Here is a 6385-nt window from a genome sequence, read left to right on the forward strand (position 1 = left end):
GTTGAGCACCCATAATTTTGTTGTACACTGTGCAATAACAATAAAGATGATTCTATTCTATTCTATTCTATTCTATTCTTACTTACATACAAACTGACTTCTTTTTGCAGCCAATGCGTCCCCTGCTGGACATTAAAAAAGAATGCAGGTTGAAGGCACTTCTGCAATGGCTTCAAGCTCACTATGCGGTTATTTATGGACTTTTTATTATTTGAATGACCAGACAACTTTATCATGATATAGTTATCATGATGTATTTTGATTTTGAGATAGATATATTTGTTTTTGCTTTTCTATTTTTGCTCGTCACTGGTTAGAAGTGGATGAGACTCGTTAAGGAAAATGTGATGTCTGCAGTTTAATGGAACTAGACTTTGCTTGTGGTGTTCAAAGCACCAAAAGTAAATCTGAAAAACACTATAAAAAATGGGAGACTCTTTTAGAAAAATGTGATTTCACTTTCTTCCATTTCCCGATTAGGATTTAGCAACATTTCATTTCAGAATAGAATAATAGTTGGTGGGTTGTTACAATCACTATAAATCAAATCACATCAACACAGCGTTACTTTAAGTTTTGTTTTACTGAGATGTTGTTTATTAAGTTATAAATATAAGATCTTGTCAATAAATACTTTGAATTAAAGCCAAGATTTCAGTGGTTTTAAATTTCCTTCTGAATTCTCCTAAATAAAAATGGATGCTGTAATGTGTTTGTTGACTGACAACTTGCTGTCCTGCGGCTGTCCCAGCACGCAGCCAGCGGGACCCATAATCCTCCAAAACACAGGAGATGTTCTATAACCGGGCCTGCCATCAGCGCAGATATTAATAGGTGATTGTCCCACCAAACACTATGTGGTGGTCAAACTTCAGAGACAAACACTAAGACACAGAGAGCAGATAAAAGGCAGAGAGCCGTTATACTCAGGCACACCCATGTGACATCCCAAAACACATTTAACATACATTCCCAGACTGCACCGCCTTACATAAGGCCCAAACTGAAAACCTAAATCCAGAAATAGGCTGCTTCAGTCCCTGAAGAGATAAGATAACTGCAGCAGAGAAACTCAAACTATCTTGCTTTTAAAAAATAAAATAAAACCATACAGAGCAGCAACTTCAACAAAAGTCACAACACGAGAATATACAACATTTATATTAGAACTGAAGCTATGTGTGTGCAGATGCTGCACATTAAAATATGTGTTGCACCTTAATAATGGATGGTGAATAGGTCACCAGGTTATAAAAAACTATTTCTGCCAATGTGAGGGGAAAGAAAGTCATTATAAAGACAAACAACCCTTTAGACAATGGGTAAGCATCCAAAAAAAGACACAGTAACCCAAAATAATGAATATCTATCTCAAAATAATGAGTTTGTATCCAAAAATTTGAGGTTTAATAACTAACATATCAAGATATTGACTCAGCATCTTAAAATAATGACTTAGTATCCAAAAATTTGAAACTTTCTCAATATAAAGAGTTTGAATAAAAAAAAATGAGAGATTTAATAATAAAAAGAGAGAGAAACTGAGTAATTTACTTATCTCAAAATATAGACTTAATATCTCAAAATAATGAGAAACTTTCGCAAAAAATTACTTGGTATCTGAAAATATGTTGTCAAAAGACTTGAAGTGAGCCATTATTTTCAGGATTGTTTTTGTTATTTTGAGGTCATTATTTAAAGAAAGCCTTTCATTATTTAAAGATAAGTGAGTCATTCTTTTTGAATTTGCAGAAATGGTTATCCATGTTTTATAATGTTGAGGGGTTCTGCTGTTGATGTTTGTTTGAAGTATTATCTATCTATCTATCTATCTATCCATCTATCCATCCATCCATCCATCCATCCTGAAACTAAACCTGACCACTGTGGGACTCAGGCAGACTGAACACAGGACAGCAGCTCTCGTTTCTTTCCTGGAAGCTCGGCGTTATCAACAGATTTACATTCCAGCAGCACGCCAGTAGAGCCAGCTGTGGGCCGTTTGAGGCGAGCACAATATCTCGAATACGTGTATATTTTTTCTTTCTTTTTTTTAATCACTACTGCGTCAGAGACTTGAACCAAAAGAATTAAGGAAAAAATACACAAAATTGTCAAGATAAGTACTCCACAGTTTGACCAAACATTGTCTCTGTTAATTATCTTTTCATGATTTATTTCAAGCGTTTGCCAAAAGAAAATTTAATATTTTTCATTCTACATGCCTTATTATCTGATTAAAAAGTGAAAATGCTTTTGCTTTATTGGCTCTTTAGCATTTAGTTCAATTATATTCAACAGAAGTCTGCATCTCTACGGCCAATATTAGAGATGTAGACTTGAGTTATTGTGACTTGGACTTGAGTCATTGAAAGGTTTTGATGACTTGCAACTTGACAGAAAATAAACGACGATGTTCATTGTTGTTAAAGATGACATTACTGTGTCTGTGAAATATAACCTGTTTTATAATGGGTTTTTTTTTTTTTTTACAGTGTAGACTGTAAAAATACAGATAATGTACAGTAAATGTTTTTTTTAAGCATATATCTTTTTTTTTAAATAAAGTTTTTACTGTAATTTAGTAATAGTGTGTGACAACTGTTGCTGCCCGACTTTAAACTTTATTTTGATTTCTTTTAAAAGTGGTTTATGTTTAATTTAAAAATTCACTGTAAAAACAAAATAAAATGTTCCTTTCATTTTTCATTCAGCGGTTTTATGTGGGTTTTTTGAATTATTATTACTATTATTTTAAAAAATGTTTTACATAAAATTAAATGTAATTTAACATTCATTTTTTGCATTTGCAATCAATGTAGGAAACTAAGTAAATGTCTGTAAAAAAAATAAAATAAAAAACACTTTTTTGTAAGTGCAAGTGATTTTCAGTTAATTAAGTTAGAGAGTGAAAAACAACAGCCTATTCCTTTAACTGTGCCTCAGGTTAATGAGACAGGCTGCTCTGTTGCGCATGGCGCGGCTTTGGAGAGTCACAGAGCCAAAGAATGACACTGCCACTTTCCTAATATAGACATGACAAACTGCGCTGTCCCACCAGGCCGGCAGCCCCTCCCACCCGCCGGCCTCATGATCCTAAATAGTCCCAGAAAGAAGCCGGGGCTCTCTGTAGCGCTTTACCGTTAATGAAGCGGACCGTAAATCCAAACAGAGCCAACACAAACACACATAAAGACTGAGACATGAGGCTGTCAGGAGGTGTGAGGGGGGGAGGAGGAAGGGGGGAGGTTAGTAATGCACAACGTGCGTCCTTAAAGTAGCACACAGCTGCCATGCAAGATCCGCTTCGTCCACAGGGAGGAAAGTGCACAATCACAGTGTCTTTTTATTTTTAATATTATTTCTGAAGGTGGTCCGTGACTCCTCTCCAGCAGCGCAGTCGCGCAGCTGACGCACCTCCTGCCCCACTGCAGCACCGACACACACACATATTAGGACACATACAGAGCAGCTCACCTTAGGTTTTTGGGGAGCCCCCTCTTCCCTGGACAAACTCTCACGGGTTTCTTCTGTTGTGTAGTGTACTCCTCCTCCTCCTCCTTCTCCACCTTTTTATTCCTTGGAGTGATATTATTCCCTGCGATCCGGTTTCCTGGAGTTGCTGAGGAGACGCACCGGACAACTGCGTGCCGCTCCTCGAGCAGGGAAAGAGAGAGGGAGAGTACCGGGGCAGCAGCGCAGGGAGAGGGGAGGGAGAGGGTGTGGGAGGGTGGGTGCCGGCTATTTTGGAAAAGGCTCTGTCAGTATGGGAACGTGACGCGCGCCGGTTACAGAGGGCCATGCGCGCCCCCGGGGGGGTTAGTGGCACAACTGGTGGCCTCTGAGACACACACAGACACACACACACACACGCACAAACACAGACACACACGCAGGCACGCACGCACGCACGCACGGGTGCTACATGTTGAGTCCCGCACACTGTTAAAAAATAATCATCATCATCATCATCATCATCTTACAGGGTTTTTAAAGGTTAATTACTTTTATTAGGTATAAATAATCAGAAAATTCATAATTTCAAATTTCATAATTCAATTGCTTAATGGTCTTGAATGTTAAATTACAATGAATTATATGTAAAATACAAAAAAAGAATTGCATCTTTTCCTAGAAAAGGAAATTAAGACAACTTTGTTTTGTTCCAGTAAAACTTTAAATTTAATGTGAATATAAAAAGGTAAAAAGTCTGGCAGCAAAAGTTGCCAAATGTCACATGAAAGTAAAAAAAGAAATTTTCAGTTATTCTACAAATGTGTTTGTGTTTTAAAGATTATTGAGAATTATGACCATTCAAATATATATGAATCCACAAGACTCTGAGATTTCCAGTCATACCTGATTTATGCAACTCAGACTGTTTAGGGATCCCAGTATGCACAAATTTTCAAATACAATAGGACAAAATAACACATTTTACTGCATGGGATTTAACTAAAACTGCATATCAGAAGAGGGCATGTCTGTAAAGAAGAGAATTGTGGGGAGACAGAACCCATTTTCATTTAGATATCTTGAGGTCAGAGGTCAAGGGACCCCTTTAAATATTGCAACATCAGTTTATCCCTATCTAAAGTCGTATTTAAGTCCCTTCCTGACAGGATATCGCAGCATTGTACCTTATCTGAGCCCACTGCAGCAGAATTTTTTTTGTCAAAAAGTCCTTCCCGCTTTTTGAAGACTTCTACAAAAAAAACAATTTGGACACAAAACAGACCCAATAATTTCCATTCTTTAATGGTCACAGTTGAAGCACATGATATAAAAGAATATTTACATTGATAGTTTAAAATAAAACAAAAAAATCAGTTTTTGACAACACATACACATCCCCACCAGCAGCTGCTACCGAAGCATGCTCCCCAAAAGTAGCAACCATACCTTTTTAAAAAACGAAAAGAAAGCCACATTAAAAACTAAAAAGGGAGTAAAGTGCATGTATGACAGACCTCCCTGTACAGACATTTCTGATCGACTGCAGAGAAGCTTCACTTGCCACTCACAGGCACACTCCTAAACTGTGTACAAAAGAGATTAATTTAAAAAACGAAACCCACATGGTAAAAGTTGTGCTACAGGGCCGCACTCACACGGACACAAACCAGATATAAAAACATGTACATTTCCTAAAACACTCACAATATAGACCTTTACATCCCAAAGTAGCAGAAAACTCACAAATATACACTCTGCCTTCTGCTCCCTCTAACCTAAACCCGTCCTCCCACACAGCAACACATAGCACAGAAAAATGAGTTTGAGTGGCACCAGAACTGTGAAAGGACATAAAAGATACGAGTTCACTTCGGTTCATCGAAGTTGAAATTCTTTCAGACGGAGACATTCCAGGAATCCAGAGTCTGACGTTTGTGCCGGTCAGATTTGGTTCAGACTCACTGAGGTATTGTGTAGTCAAAACAAAAAAACAAATAAAACAGCATGCCTCTTCTCTTTGCACTTAATGTTTCTGTCACCAGCTCTGGATGATTCTTTCTTTAACTTTAATCTGTTGTGTTTGTGCTTCGACCTGAGCTCTCTGTGTCTACAGGCTGTAGAACTGACTGATTGGTTAATATTTGTCAGTAATAAATAACAAAATGCCAAAAGAATAGAACATGATAGATATATTGATATTATCGGCCTTCATTGGTGCATATGTTGTCCGATATGAAAACCTTTTTCTTTGATTTAGGAGAATTTGCAGATTCACTTATTTCTTCGTATTTATTTCGTCTTAGGTACAAACACAATTTGGGAGTGGTCCAGACCTGTAGCAAGGGTCAAGTGCAGATTTTTACTTAATGCATTTTATATTTCATTTATACTTAAATCCTGTATAAATTATAAAGTGGGAGAAAGTTAAGATAAGAATGCAAAAATGTTGTTGCATGAGAAAGCATTGCTTTGGGTGATTTAGAAATGGTGCGTAATATTTATTTTATTTTTTTATTTATTCTTTATTTAAATGGTCAGCAAAAAGAAACTTAACATACAGCACTGATGCTTATTTAGATTTTTTTTTTAAAGATATATATATATACATATATATATATATATATATATAAATAATGCCGAAAACATTGCTTTGGGTGTTTTAGAAATGGTGCTGGCTATTTCTTATTTATTAAAATAGTCAGCAACTGCCAGACAGTGAACATACAGTACTGATGTTGAGCTATTTATATTAATTATATTACAGGCTGACCTTTTTCTGAATTTCTGCAGGATGGGAGTACATTTTATGACTTATCATGGGACTGGGACAGGACGGGGGGGGAAACATTTTTTTTTAAATGAGAGCGGGAGGGAGAGGAGTCATTGCAACAGTAGGTCAGTATTATATTTTTAAAAATACTCTCATGAA

Source organism: Centropristis striata, chromosome 15 (assembly GCF_030273125.1).
Source record: "Centropristis striata isolate RG_2023a ecotype Rhode Island chromosome 15, C.striata_1.0, whole genome shotgun sequence".
In the NCBI taxonomy this organism is placed as follows: domain Eukaryota; kingdom Metazoa; phylum Chordata; class Actinopteri; order Perciformes; family Serranidae; genus Centropristis; species Centropristis striata.